Here is a 16,638-nt window from a genome sequence, read left to right on the forward strand (position 1 = left end):
ACTATAGTCAATACAATAAAACAATTAGAATTCATAAAAAATGCTTAAAAAAACAATTGTTTATGCAAAACACAACAACAACATTTCACTATGGTAGTATACAGTGAAATCAAAATTCACAAATACTGTATAATTGAACACTATATCTGGTATTCAAATTCATTTAAACATAAAAATACCTGTGAAAAGACTGCTCAATATGTTGTCAGAGGTGTGCGCAGTGTACAGCTAAATACCAATTACCTATTGCAAAGAATCCCACAGATAAGAATAAATAGAAATGAAACACAAAATGATAACAAGAAATGTCAGACATAATACTGCACAAGTACTACAACAAGCCTGAGTGTGTGCGAAGTGATACGAGTGTACCTTTAAAGGCCATTTTGAAAGGATATGTCTTGAATAGGAATTTAGGAGGGGAAATTGAGCATTCCTGATCTGTATGGATAGGAAATTGCACTGAGGAGCCACTGGGCCCATTTATAATTTAACAAGATATCTACTGTGGGGCAACATCAGGCATCTTATTAAATAACATCCCATTCACCAGAGATATAAAAAATATGAATAAATAAATAAACTTGAGTAAAAAAACCAAATTTACTCTGCGAGGGCTAAATTCAGAACTCATTTTGAAGAGTTCATGGCTGTCTTAAAGTGTAGCGTAGAGCATTGTTTAAGAGTGGCAACATGGTACAGTGTGAAATGAACGGGCCTTATGAGTGGACTGCAAGTTCAGTTCCGAATTGTGGTACAGCTATTCTAATGCTTTCAATAAAACTCTCACACTTTACTTTTAACTGTAAAAGTACACATTCCTTCCATTCAATTAGCTTTTATCTCTAGAATAAAATAAAAAAACTGTAGTTTTTTTTCTTTATATTCAATTTGGTATCTTCAGGTAAAATAAATTAAGAATATTGTTTCTGCTGAAATAATGTGCATTTATCTGCAAGTCAAAGATTTAAAACCAGGACATACTATGTAAAACATTGACACAAAGCACCATGAGTAAGGGTCAGGGAATCTGCAAAGAAAGAAAAAAAAAAAAAAAACTATTCATAAATTAGGATGTGGCGATTGTGCATTGATCAAATGGCAGTGCTAAATCTACATCAAGGGTCTCTGTTTGCCCTTTTGATCTCATTTTCAAACGGCCGTCTCACACCCCTCTTAGAAGGGGTAGGGGAAGGGAAGCGGTGTCAAAAGAGGAGTGATAAAGCTACAAATAAAGCTGCAGGTAATGACGGCGCATTTGCATGCACGCCTCAGAGAGGAGCCTTTTGATCACCTTCAAAATACCAGCGGCCGCCTTTTGATCCGTCTCCTCACAAACTACATTAACCTCCTGCGACCCGCGCGCGGATCTCCCCTGCCATTCGCTGCAGAGTTCGGTGCAACATCGACAGCGGCGGCGCTGTCATTCCCCGTCAACGAGCGCCAATCCTGTCGACGCACATCAATATTAATACGAAAAAGAACTGTTTACGGAACGCAAGGAATAAAAGTGCTCAAAGTGCTTTCTGAAAATAAGAGGATAAAAAGTATAAGCATGATTATTATAATGACATCCTCAAATACATGAATATTACACTTTTAATTTGAGGTTCAATACTCAAATCAGCAATCATAAATCACAACGATTACACATCCCTGAAAACACATAGAAATATTAATCTCTGCCAAGTTACGGTTTTCCAACGTGTGCCAATCATACTCTTGGATCAATCATTCCCTCTGACAAAGTGTGCCAATTACACTTTGTACAAGTCTGTTTTCATTGCCAATAAGTACGGAATGTAATTTATGTAACATTTTATACTGATTTGTATCTGCTTTCTAGGGAAAAAAGTTGCTTGTTTGATGACACAGAAAAAACCCTTCTTGGGCTAAGCTATGGGCAGTTATAGACAACCCTGAGTCTGTTGGTCATGGTTAGCACTGGCATGGTCATTATTCAATACTAGCGCAAGGGATCACCACTACTAATCATCATGTGTGAACCATTAAATAAATCTTTCCATTCAGGAAGTGAAGCAGAACTAAGTCATAATGGCATGATTCATCCATTTTAAAAAAAGGGGGAAATATTTTCGCCATCATGATCGTTGCCTTCTTTGGGAACTCCAGCTGATCTGTTCACACGACTTCACAATGTGAAGGGGATGTTAAACTGCTGTAGTACTGTATTTACATCAGGTTATTGCTATAGCATAGAAAACACAGGTTTATGCCATTACATATGAAATTGCTGGTCATTATATATGTAGTTATTGGTCATTACGTATGCAGTTATTTGTCATTACATTTTAAATAACAGGTTCAGACATTTTTTAAGGAAGAAAATGGTTCTACTCACAAAACCAACTCATTTCTATTGCAAACAGTTAAACAATACTTTTTTTCTGGGGTTGACCACCTTTTTACAGTTAGCTGCTACGCTATGACAATTGTCTGTCCGACTAATAGACATGACATAAGCAGATAAATTAAGGACGTCTCTTCAGAGGCACATCGATTCCTAGGCTTCAAAAACCAAAAAAGTGATTATGTTTACCCCCCGGAATGTTCCAGGCAGGACGGCGGTCTACTTGATCTACCCTGTCAGCAGCAGGGTGAAGCTGGGACACCAGCGCCCCGCTCTCCTCTCGGCTGGCTCTGGGCAGAGAGCGGGGGATTATTTAAACCCTTCTCTGAGATGGGGATTACGGGCTGCTCTGTGAGGCTGGTGTCTTTCTACCATAAAAATCCACATCGCACGGGGAAGGGGTGCTGGGCTGCTACCTACGACCATTTTAATCATTCTTAACTGCTATTCATATTAGGTTATTAAAACAAGGCCTTATTAACTTAGGTCTGGATTCAATTAACTCCTGTCCTTAAATTTCAGACTGTTAAATGCACAGGTTTTTTTTTTGTTGGCGATTTCGGTGATGAACAAAAACAATGACGGGGAGGGGAGTTCCACAGATAGAAAAGGGGAGCGGATTATATATGCGACCCATGAAATTCTTCTTTCAGTGCAAGCACGTTTTTTGTGACATTGCTTTTGTTCATTAGGCCATGCCTGTATCCATGGCCTAATGAAGGCAATGAGCAATGGTGGAGCATGCTTGTGTGCATAGCTGCAGCTGTCCAAGGTCCTGTAGTCATAAGCAGGCTGTGCTAGGGAATAGGAACAGCGAAAGCAGCTAAACAGGTGAAGCAGCACACCCTGCTCGCCTCCCCTCTCCTGGGGTCAGCTTTCAAATTCAGTTTTAAATAACGGGTTTGGTTATGGAAACACTTTTAAAAACATTTTTATTTGCCATCTAAATTAGGCCTATGTGTTTCAGCAGTTCTTATTTAAAGATTTTTTTGTAACACACTGTATGATATGTCAGTTAAGTCAGAGGAAACCCAACTCACTTTGGTAAAATACCAGATTCAACCTTAATCTGAGAAATATCTCATGATCTTGGTTGTTTTATTTTAATTTGGTACACACATAGTACACACAGTATTTCTACAGAAGTGTGGACAACAGCAGAATCTGATCCAAGGCTACTGATCTTGTCAACTGCTATCATAGGTTATAACCTCAGATATTTAAAAAATTGTATCCTTCAGAAAAGTTCTCATACAAGGTTACCTGAAGACATTTATGGCTAAAATCAATGGGAAAAAAAATATTATGCCTCAGTACACTCTGCTCAATGCATGACTAATATATTTCTACACATTTATACACATACAAGCATGAGACTCCTGGCGACCTAGAATCTTGTGCCCTATACCACCCAGCTAATTTCTTTGTTTAAAAGTCCTTGAAGTGAATATGAAATGACACCAAAATCGTAACTCTTTAAATGAGGAGCTGCATAACACAATGCCCAGGGAATCTGGAAGCACACAGCTCCTTCAACAATACAATTCTAGTCAGAATCAATTTCGCTCAGCACAACTGAAGTTGGGGTTGTCAGGGCTCATACTCAGTGTTACAGTGGAGAGGAAAAGAAACAATATGCCAAATTTCATTTTCATTGTACGAATGTGTTTAACCTAGATGCTTTTTCTGTTCTAATATGATATATATTTTTTAAAAGTGCATTTTATTGCTTTTGTATTAAACTAGACAGATTGGATGGGTTTATGAATAAAATAGAAAATTCAGCCCCCTACAAGTTACCAATCACAAATCTACCTTTCATTGCATTTTAAATGGTTTAATGTTCTCTAATAAATAAGCGCATTAAGAGAAACTTCTGATTTGTTTTCAGACTGCAATCAAATGCAATTCTTAGTCTTCATTGGTCCCCTGTGAGTTTCGGAAGCTCATTACGAGCTGTTCACAGATGAAACGGCATCTATTTAATTGACTCCTGATGCTAGGTAATCAACACCTGAGAGAAGTTGCTTTGCAGAAGCTTACTTTTTCAAGCTGCTGGTTTGAAACTTGTTAACATTTAAAGGTCACCAGGAGAGCTGTTTTCTGGGGGTGGAAAATACTTTAGCCATTTGTAAGTACTTTCACCATTCTTCTGGCTTATATGGGAAAAATGCAATGAAGGCTTGTTGAGTGGGTGAGTGTGTGCTAGAGATGAAAGCAGGATGACTCCGCCCAGCTAAGGTCACACAGGGTACCAAGGGTGTACATTGGTGTGCAAGGACATTGTTCCTTTTTCCTATTTTTCATTTTTTCAGAAGCTCAATGAAGCGGATGTTATCTGTGAAACGAACTCATTGGTGTATTCCCGAGTGATGCTGTAGATTATTGCAGTTGGGGCAAAGATTTGAAACAATTTGTTTGGCTGCATGTGCTCCAATATCTGCAGTGTGGGACAGGTGGAGCTTTTTTCCCCCACTGATGCCCCTGCTCTAAAAGTGTCTATCTATAGATTGATTTGTTATGAAATCCACTCCTGCCGCCGCCACCTCCCCCTCCCCCCAAATTTCTATTGAATGACAGCAAACAGTGCTCCCTCTGAAAGAGCTTTTAGCCCAACACACATAAGTATGTACAAATAATTTTGCTAGTTGGCTGCTGTAAGCATCACAGACATACAAGCAATCAGCTCTGTCTGTCTGCCATTCATTCTCTCCCTCTCTTTTTCCATCTCAGAATGAGATTTTCCAAGACAAGCTTCTTGCAGAGCCATACTCTAAGGAAAATGGAGGTTTGCATGTACATGTACTATTGTTGTTCAAACTAAATTGCCAATTCTTAAGTCACACAAGGTGAAACAGGAAAGCTGTGTGATGCAATGGCCTTACTAAAAGCAATTTTGGTCGCACGCAAACAGACACACACACACACACAGACACACACACACAAACACACACAGGTTGCTGCAATCATTTTGGTACTTTTGGCAAATCACATGCTGAATACACCACGCTACGCTACTGGATGCAATCTATCACATTCCAGACCAACAGCGGGTGTTGTGTGTACACATGGTCATATACTCCTATGAACCCATTTATTTCTACCTAATCACTTAATGAACTTGTGTCACACTTCTGTAAAAAAAATAAATCATGAAAATTATGGACACCAATGGCAAAAAATGGACACCATTTTCTACTGAAAAGCATCACTTGTTTTCCCTGAGAAGCTCTGCATGACTTCAGTGTTCACAATGCACAAATTAGTCTGGGTCTGGCACACCCCACTTTCTGAGGATATGAAAACTGGGAAAGCCATCATGCTAAATTTCTACAGAACACAATCTCTGCCGCACAAACATAAATGTAAAAACTGATCTACTGCAAATAAAAAAATAAGAGTAAATGCCATCTAACCAGTATGGGTCAGCAGGACTGGAGTTAATTACATTTCAATTCAGAAAACTAATGCAAATTAAATCATGAATTGAAATATACCCTTAATGTTCCATGGATTCTTTTTTCCTTTGAATCAGTTTAAGTTTAATCCACTTCCTGAACTAGCTGAATTTAAATCGAATTGACACCAATGCTACATACTAATACCATAACTATCGTTACTCCCTCCGAGCACAATATGCCAAAGACATGCAACACATGGAAGGCTGGTCCATGAGGCTCTGCTATTCTAAATGACCTTGTGACATTCTCTGCCTGGCGGCTAAATAGGGCTGCCGAATTTAGCATCTGTCAAATGGGACAACATGCACAGCTGGAAACTTAAGTGCAAACGAGGTGTGGGACGGTCGGAACCAATGAGCTACTATCATTTACTCAGAACAGTCATTATTTTGTTCGGTCGGGGCCACTAAGTGGATCCGTAGATGTAATATGAAAACCAAACATTGTGGTCAAAAACCGGGCATCTGGCAACCCTATGGCTGAAGCAGAACCACTAAGCGTTGGAAGTTCTTGGATGTGTCTTTCTTAGAAAACACGAAGCAGATAAACAGCAGGGTGCCACCGTGGTGTCTTCCTTCTGGACCAAGTTAAATCCAACAGGAGGTGCAGTCCATCATTGTCAAATGACTTAAAAACTTTGCAATTAAATGTAAGCACTAAGCTTTGATCAAAAGGATTTCAAATGACATGATACACAAACACTTTCTTTCGTGTTTGATGTAGGCCTGCGTTAGCATTCTTGCAAATGAGATTCAAAGAGATTGCTTTCAAGTCCTTCAAAAGCATGCGCCATGTGAATTAGTCTCAATTCTGTCCAGAATGCAGAAATCTCACTGTTAAAATGTTCCATGGTCACACGTATAGTATAACTAAATACATTATATTTGTACAGACATTTGACTGAAGATGGCAGATTGTGCTCATATATTATTTAATAGCCCATGTCCCTTCTTCCTTTGTTGCAGACATTTCTAGCCTCCACATACAATAAAATTTAAAGAAACCAGTTCTGTCAGGACCACTGTCATCAAAGTAGAACTTTATTGACAATAAAGGCAATACAGTTATGTTTGGCGGTATGGCTCTGTTCTGGAGCTCTCCCGCCAACCACGCAGCCCACGTGGATAAGGCCGGGAGGCCAGCAGCCAAACCCCCCTAGAGGGGTACACACAGAACAGATCCAGCAGCAAAGCAAGTTCTTAACACATGGGGATGGAGCAATACAAATTCTTAACACATAGCAATGGAGAATGCTAATTCTTGACGCATGGGGATGGAGCTGGGGTGGTGGAGGGGATTTACGAAGCAACGTGCAGCGCTTGCATGCAGGAGGAGCAGTCGAATGAGTAGAGGGAGGCTGTTTAAGTAGACCGCCCTGTTAGTGAATGTACTGTGATAGGCGAACATCACTCAGCTGAGCCATCAGCTGATTCAGCCGGAGCGCTTGACTCTCGTGGCCTGCCAGAACTACGCGATGCTCCATATTTGCCAAGAACCAGTAGCTATTTTAGTAAAATTATATACTGGAGAAATATAATTTTATCAAGCAATCTATACAAAGAAATTGGTATGACCAAAGTACATTTTATGCTGCTGATTTCACTGTAATGAGAAGTCTTTATACAGAAACCATCATCCAAAAACTACAACCAGAAGACCTGCAACACTACAATGCGATCCTACAAGTGTTCAGACTACAGCAACAAATTTGAAATTATTCACAGGGAATACAAATCAAATTTAGAGTACACATTTAACAGAACGTTTATCTCTCCCTCATATTGGCAATGATGAAGAAAGCAGATACTGTAAAGCTGTTTAATTAGCTGATGCAAATTAGTTTATAGCAAAACTCTGTAGGAAGCAGTGCATTGCCGCTGTCAAGTAAACAAATCATTCTGAAAAATCAAGAAAGTATTACAAGGAAAGCAAAGTATAGATAAATAACCAAACCAGTAATGTATAAAAAGTGCATTAAGGATCATTTTTAAATACTGTGCCACAATGAACATTTCATAAACCTGTCAGCAATTTGTGAAAGTGATGAGTCTTGCAGAGGAATTGTTGATTCTCTCCATGCCTTTCCTGTGCAGATAAGCTTCAGGAGTGACGGTTCTGAATCGATTGCCTGCAACCCTATGAATTAAATGTTTGCATTTTGCTATCAAAGAAATATTACACATAAATCTATCTATGATGGGCGCAGCATGTTTTGCATGGTAAATGAGGTTCCCTGTCATTTTTGGATTTTAGTGGTATCACATGTGCAACCCAGGACGAATGGGTGACAGTAGACAGATGTAGGGTGACCTTCTATGCGCAGTTGTTGCAGCTGCCTGATTGTCTGGTGGCCACGACGTGTGCAGGAAGCAAAGATCAAACACATCTACGGAACCCAAGAGGAATGGCATTATATCTGTGCTGGTTTCATGTGGAGACACGATAGCTACAGGACTGCAGCACCACAGCACCCCGGTTAATGCAGCAGAAAGGTTCAGATGACCGTTCCTGGGCCTCAGCCAAGATGAAGCATTTAACCCGTGTAATTACACTGACTCGCACAACTTTTGTTATGCACATGCAACATTGAGCTTGGAGGTCGGGCTTTAGTGTGATTTATACATGATTAAACACAGTGGAGTGTAGGGTCAACAGCACTACTGAGGCTAGACAGCAAAGTGCTGCTGTGGCTAGAGAGGGGGGGGGGTAGGGTACAGATTGAGAGAATGAGAACGTAATTTCAGAGAAAAAGAGGGACACAAACACACGCACGTCTACTTCCTAGCCCGCTGCTCCTCCCTACAGCTGACTGTGACACGCCACTGGCTAATTTAGTCTCCGACCAACCTCCAAGTCCCTCTCGGCGTGGCGCGAGTATTTTTGGAGCCCTCGCCACTGCGCATCACGCTGGCTGGCAGCCCTATGCCAGACAGGCGGAATCTTTAGACACGGGTGGAGGCGGCTGAGCTCTAATCCGGCGCAGCCAACCGTGGGCCTCGAACTGCATGGGCTCCTTTTGATCCGGGAGCTGTGCGCCCCACGCCCCTTCCATAAACGGGTGCGTTACAATGGCAGCCGGGCAGCCGAGATAAGTCCCCTATCCAAAATAACATCGGGGTATCAGGGCGGAGCACTTTACCCCCTGTGTGCTAGCCAGGAAGGACACATCATGCTGTGTTTTTCCCTAGGTGACCCTGAAGGAGGTGTTCCTGCCGCAGCAATGGGCTGTGTTCTACCATGCAACATAGCCTTGCACGAACCCTGAAATAAAAATAAAGAAGGAGAGAAGAACAAACAAACTACCGAGTGTTGATTTTATTATGCTGTACAATAATACCAGCTAGCATGCTACTGATCCTACATTGACATATAGATATCATTAGCAAGCAATCTAGGCAATAAATTAAACTAGCATATGTTCAATACCTGATTTTCCCTGAGGTACACAGCCAATGTGATAAACCCGAGGTTAGGGTTATTAGCTACATATTATAATCACTGTCTAGCTGCCAGCTAATATTTAACCTGATGTGTAAGCTAGCAATTTGTACCACAGCCATAAGTTAAGCCTGTTCTTGCCAGACCCAGACAAAGACTGAAAAATTCACAAGAAAACATCTGTGCTTGGTTATCCATCTTGCTGGTATGATTTCAGTGGCAGATTTTATGAATCCTGCATACAAGCCAAAAGTAAACAGCAATCAATGGGTCCACGGAGGCTGAATGCTAATAAAATCCACAGTCGGCTTACCTACAGTACAGTGCTATTTCTATTGGAATCCTTGCGAACAGGGGGAGGGTAGCTATCAGAACAGATTGCTGTCCGAGGGGTGGTCGAGAGGTGAATTCATTACAAACCTTACAAAAAGTACATTTTTTCCCAATCAATTACTCAAACCAGACATTATATTGTGTCAGGACCACAAAGCCAGACATCCCATTGAAGGCAAACCAGGCATCAGTAAACCCTGTTTACAGTATAGCAAAACAAGATTCAGTCAAATTCATAATCCTGCTAGTCAAATTCAGTATTACTGACTGCCCTTGTGCTTTCAAAAGCATAAATCGAGAAGATAGAAAAATCAATATAATTCCACTGTCTCTTGATGTATGTGTCAATTTCCAGTTATAACATCTTTTGAATTAATATGTCACTTACCAAGATTTATACAGTACATACAGCTATGGCCAAACCATAGCTGTCTCCTTAATATTAGCGTGTGCGGCACATTTGATTAATGTACAGGTAATATACAGGAGATTAATCGGAGAATGTTTCTGAATAAAGTCGTTCTGCTACTGCAGTTCTTCTAGTTATTAGTGTGGCAGAAAGCAGTCGATATTTGTCATCAATATCTATTTCAGAATGTGCATTCTTTAAATCCAGCATGCAGCTGCCGTGTAGCTAATGGACCCACAATACCAGTCTTTGATGGAGCAGAAAAAACTAAGATTGACTGGCAAACCCTTCTGTGTGTGCACGCGCACACCCCTTCAGTTCCAGAGTTAATAGGGAGCACAGATGAAACGGATACTACTCACATCCTCTCATTGACAACAGCAGGCATGCATGTATGCATGTCAGTCTGTGTCGGTCTGTCAGGTCTGTCTGTCTCTGTTTCTCTGCTTCTATCGGTCTGCCTCAGACTTTCTGCTTCTGTCTGCCTGCCTCTGTCTTCTTTTGTTGAAACTTGCATTTAAGCACATAATGGGATTTTTTTTTTAAGGAAGAACAGGAACAGGAAACAGTGTCAGGCTGGAAAAATAGAAGAATGCTGTCTTCGCTACAGCAGGGCCAATATAAACCAATGGGATTCAGTGCTCCACAGTCAAAAAAGGAGAAAAACACATCATCTGTGTTTGCAGAAAGGGGCAATTTATCACACCAGTTTGATTTCAGGCATGAATTCAAAAGTGTAAACTTATGATGCTAGTTACCTCCACTACCGTAAACATACACCTATTTTACATGGTACTGGCTGTTCACACAGTCATTTTCAACACTTTAAAGGAAATTAGCATCAGGAAAGCATTACACTGGCTTCAGGATTCAGAGACCCTTTCTGACTGCTGCAATGTAGGTCAGCAGAACCATATGGGCCGTGCTTACTGACAAATAATAGTGCCTTCCCTTATAATACGGTGAAAATAGTATGAAAGAAAAAAAAGATTGGTTAGCCTCCCTGCAATGACCTCTGTGTCAGCTATCTAACGGTGCATACAGCAAACTGGACCCAATCACAAAGAAATAAATAAAGTTGATTGTAGGCTGGCAGATACTTTTAGGAAGTGAGGTAACTTCATGTGCCCAGGGAAAGCTTACTAACCAGACAGACACAGTACTAGGACAAAATCAGGACCCCACCCTTGGGACACTGCATAAGAGTCACCTGCCCACACCCCATCACAGATAACTTGAATGATGTCACTTCCTGTGCTACAGCAGCGGCGTTGCCCATAATTGCTTACGTGTGTGATGCCACCAGGCCGTTCAGACTGACCCTTAAAGATACAAGCCAACTGAGTACTTGTAACATAAGGGATTGTTATGGCATGCTGTGTACATCCCAGCTCAGTGCAGTCACTGTGTTAGTGTTGAGGGTCCCCACTATCCAGACAAACATCCCTGCCTAGCTTAATTGACCAAATGTGTTTGAAATAGCCCTGCCCACGGCAGCTGGTTGTGCCCCCCCCCCCCCCCCCCAATCTGAATTATGATCATTGTTTTCAGTTCAACCACCAAACAGGAACGTAAACAATACTCTGAGTAATCAAATTGATGTTTTGACTGTGACGCACAAACAAAATTTCACAAAAACCTTGGGAAATACTTTGTGAACTTGGCTGAAAGATGCTTGTGATCTTGAAGCAATGAAAAAAAGGGGAATGATTGATGTTAAAGTCAACTCCCAGAACCTACATCCCTGGTACTTGATCACAGACTTCTGCAGACGTAACATTTATGTTCTGAGCCAGCTTATTGAAAAATGAGCTCAGCTTGCACAACGCAAGAAAATTATGGTAAATATTTCTGGGTTTTTAATGTAAATGCTGTCTGCCTGACAATTTAGAGCCATCTGCATTAAGGAAGCTTTTATTAAACTGAAGATGTTCTAGACATTTCAGTATTCACCAAGAGGAAACAGTCAGTGCTAATTATGCTTTACAGCTCATAGTAATTATGCATGGAGATGAAAAGAGGCCCATCTTTTATTTCTTCTGCTCCCATTCCATTGACGAGGCATAAAACAGGCTTTGGAGAGAGCAGATTTTCATTAGGTCCCAACTGAAATGTGCACGTGTAAAAAAAAAGAAAGAAGCTCTGCTGGATAGCCAATCATTATCACAGCTTCAGTCTTTAACCCCAGAAAAATAATCAAATCTAACATTCAATCTGAGTGGCACAGTACACTTTGTCCTCAGCTCTGGGTCATGAATTGAAATAGTTTGTCAAATCTCCATGATGCTAACTCAATCATTTTGCAAATAGAGAAAAAGACCATGCTTACTGAAGAGAACTTGAGTTGGTGACTAAGACTGAATGTGAAAAAATACTAGCGCAGATATTGTGTGAGAATCTAAAAATGAGGGGTTCCATGGACTTGCCAAGAACATAATGCAGGTATAATCAACCTCACAAGAAATATTTCATTAGTTTCACTTTGAGTACCTGTACCTGACACGCAATGTTCTTTTTAAAAATAGTTAAATTTATCCTACAAAACTCCAAAATCTTTTTTCAAAAATCTTTTCAAATTAAATATGCACGGTCAAGTGACCATAAAATAAAATTTTATAATTTTACCATTACATGCTGCTTTTTTGTCAGCTAGCAGCCCAGTTCTAACCTGAAAATGATTTGATATGAATTTCATAATAATGCTGTGAGCCAAGTCACAATTTAAAATGCACAGTGGAACAATGTATGAATAGCACTGCACTAATCTTGTCTGCCAGCTGAACCAAATGTATGCTTTGAAAACGAACATTCTTACCATTCTATCCCCATTTAACTTTAATTACATCAATAGCAACATTATGCAATTTTGAAGGTATACAGTGTTAAGGTGTTTACAGATTAAGGCTTCCTTTTAGTTTTGAATTGGAGCATGAAAGAGCTATGAATCCAGCTACACATTGGGTGTTCATTGCCAAGTTTGACCCTGTCTCATGACTCCAGTTTCACTTACTAAAACAATTATAAGAATTGGATGAAAACATATCACAGCAAAGCTCACATGCTATTTGCCAGTCAATCAAATGACTCTCGCTCTCTTTTATAAACACCCACTATTGAAAATGTCAGGAGAACTCCAGTGGAGGATTGTCCACAGAGCACATCTTGACCCAGGGAACAGTGGGGATTGTCCTTTCTGTTCCAAGTGCGAGACAACAGCTCACATTTTCACAGTATCATAGATTGGTGGACTTGTTTTTTGTGTTGAAAGAGGTGTGTGGGGGACTGGGTAGAAGGTTTTCACCAGGGGTGTTTGTGTTTGGCCCTGGGTACTTACATAACCACAGGTGGAAATACTGCTTTGTAAATTTCATTTTTGGTCAAGCAACGTTGGCTATGTGGCCAACAAGGAAAAACAAAATTAGGTCAGATGGGCTTATTTGTGCAAGACTGCTCTTTAGACAATTTGTTCTGTCACGTTTAAGGGTAGAATATGCATACACAGAATTTATGAGGAACTATGTTTAGAAGAGTATGGGCAGTGAGTGGGGTGGTGTGTGTGTGTACGGAGGAGGGGTACAATAAGCGCCTTCATTGAGGTCTGTGGTTATTCGTGAACTGTAAATGGTTAGACTTTTTGGCTTGTATAGTTTTTCATTTTTTCTGTAATTTGTATTAGGTTTGGTTATTTTTTATTTTTGTTTATTTATTTTTTAGTCTGTGGGCATTTTTACTTATATTATACTGTAACCAGCAAGGTGCTGCAGAGCTTCTCCAGGGGCTTCCTGAGCTGGGGCCTGAGGAGCAGGCTGCACTGGACTCTGAGCTTAGCTTGGAAGAGTTTACAAGAGCTGGTCAGTCCCTGGTCAGTCCCTGGTCAGTCCCCAGGCAAGTAGCTCTGAGGAGGGAGAAGCTGTCAGGGTGGCCAGGGGTTTCGGGACCACATTTTTACCCGAGAGGGTGTTGGCACTCCCTGTACAATTCTCCCATAGAAACGTGTATTGCTGATCTTCAGTGGAGGCTTGTCCATGGGGCCATCGCTACGAACAGACACATTGCACACGCTGATCCAACAGTGGAGGAGAGTTGCTTATTCTATGGGGAGGTAGAAATTGTGGAGCACCTCTTCGAGTATAATAGGCTAGAGGGCATGCAGGGGATAGTGAGGCACTGGTGTACAGGACTAGGCATGATTTTTTCCGGGGGGCTGTACATAGGAGGGCCAAGATACAGTATTAGAAAAGAGGAAGGTGTGTCTGCTAAGCTTTATTTTTGGGCAGGCTAAGCTAGCAACTTCGATGAGTAGGGAAATCAAAAGACTTGGGGTAGGATCAATGGTGGCAGAAATAATTGTGTTGGCTGATAGTACCAAGGCGTTGGGTTGAGTTCTCCTATTACACACTCCTGTAAAACAAACTGCATTTTGAGCACTTGTGGTGGGGAAAAAAAAGTGGTTTTAAAATCTCTCCTTCACCCCCCTCCCCATCCCTCACCCCCCCCCCCCTCCCTCACCCCTCCTCTTCTTTTTTATTTATTTATTTTTTTTATTATTATTGTGAGAGTAATGCCGTATTTATTTAGCTTTCACTGCTTTATCTGTCTTTTTCGGGAGTAACACAGCTCTTCCTCTACTTCACCCCCTCTCTCACTCCCTCCTCTACTTCCCCCCCCTCACCTTCACCCTCCCCCCTCTCTCTGCCTTTTAGGAGCTTATGGACAACTGTTCAGTTTTAAACTTTGCATCCTACTCTTACATGTTCTTGTTAGCTAAATTTACTTTCAATTATAAAAAGCACATTTTAATGTGTTAGTTTGTGAGATGCATAGTAGCAGGAAAAAATAAGTCTTCAATTGATTTTTCTCCATGGAGCAGCTCTGCCTGTATCTGTTAGCATCCAGAAAGCACATAGGCAGTGTTTGTTCACTGTTCACAGCCCCTCCCCCCCTTCATGTCACCCTGCCCTGGCCTTGAGGTCCAAGGACAGCTTCTCTCTTCTCTGCACAAGCACTAGTCTCTGCTCACACGTGAGGAAACGGCTGACATCAGCATTCCAGAATCCCTTCAGCGTTGGCATGCTTTCGCAGGTGCCTGTTCCTGCCAGGTTCCAGGGTGGGGGAGGCAGAGTAAAGCATAGTGCCGAGACGGCTTAGCATGCAGTGTGCTCTTAGCGGGGCCTGGACATTGCAGATGGGTGCTCGACCTCAGGTGCTGGTGCACCCGCTCAGCCAGGGTTATGCTGAGCGCATTATGAGGGGAAATTAATTTACAAAAAAGTAACAGCAATCATAGCATGTCATCACCCTGGAGGGTTGCCAGAAATTTCTCCAAGGGCTCAAAGATGATGACTTTACAAACGCTGGTCATTAGATCGTTGTGCCTGAGATCAAAGCATGGAAGACCATTGAGAAGTAATTGGGAGGCATTGTGCATAACAGTTTAATGAGAAATTATGTCAGATTAGGCTGTGCCTTAATGCGACTCAACACTTAAGTTATAATCACGGATGTAACCAAGTTATAGAATTGCTGATGACATTGTATGTGTTTCTCAATGTGTTAAAAAATTTTATGATCATGGTGTGAGCTTCATTTTTATAGAGCTTTACAGCTTTTCATTTAGGCTTTTTTTCTGAAAGCAATTTAGAAACCATGAAGGCAGTAAACATTCAGTAAATGTTTTCAAATATCTCAGTGCTACATATCACCCGATACCTGGTCGCTGGGAATATTTTCAAATGTATTTTCAGAAGGATGCAAAGTGATTGCTTCAGCTCCCATGCTCTAGATAGCCAGTAACTACCACTGTCAAACTCCAGTGAACTTTTAAGCACTACTGCACAGCATATGACACTAACCAAAAATTGAGGATCAGACAGGAAAAGTACAATTTTGCAGGGTTCTTTGGTGGGAAGGTGTTGTGCTGCTGTAATAACTTTAGGCTTATAATTGGAATACTGAATTTTAAATACAGCATTTCAAAACAACTACTAAATCACTCTTGGCTGGTCCTGCATTGATAATAAAAATAAATAAAAAAATCTCCATTCTGTTCTGAATATTTGCAGATTACAAGTTAATATAAAATTTGTATACAATGTCTTAGCATTTGGGACTGTCACTGCAGTGACATCTCTGAAATGTTAGTTCACCATGGCAACGTCTTTTCCCCCCATCAGATTCTCAATCCAATTTATGTTGGCCTTACACTTGACAATATTTAAAGTGATTTCACAGTCTTAGGAGTTGTTGTAAAATCCTGTCTCATCTTAGTCGGTGAGCACCATCGTCACAACTTACAATCAGCGTGAGATTGTATTAAGACAGCTGACTGAGTTTGTGACTGCCTTTTTCTCGTCTTGACCATTCCGACAAAATCAAACATATATAACATTATTATAAGCCTTGGCTCAAAAGGTTTGTGATGGTCAATGATGTAATTTATAATCCTACACTGCAAACAGCCAATAGGTGCACTGTCTTGGTCTGATATGAGCACACCGGAGGAGGGCCAAGATAAATAAATAAATAAATAAAATCTCCAAAAGAATCCTATTGGAGCCTTAAGATGTATGAAGCTGCATGATTCCCAGTCTGCACAATCTTAAAATGTGTGCACATCTAAGACTACA

The sequence above is a fragment of the Anguilla anguilla genome, chromosome 16 (assembly GCF_013347855.1).
Source record: "Anguilla anguilla isolate fAngAng1 chromosome 16, fAngAng1.pri, whole genome shotgun sequence".
In the NCBI taxonomy this organism is placed as follows: Eukaryota; Metazoa; Chordata; class Actinopteri; order Anguilliformes; family Anguillidae; genus Anguilla; species Anguilla anguilla.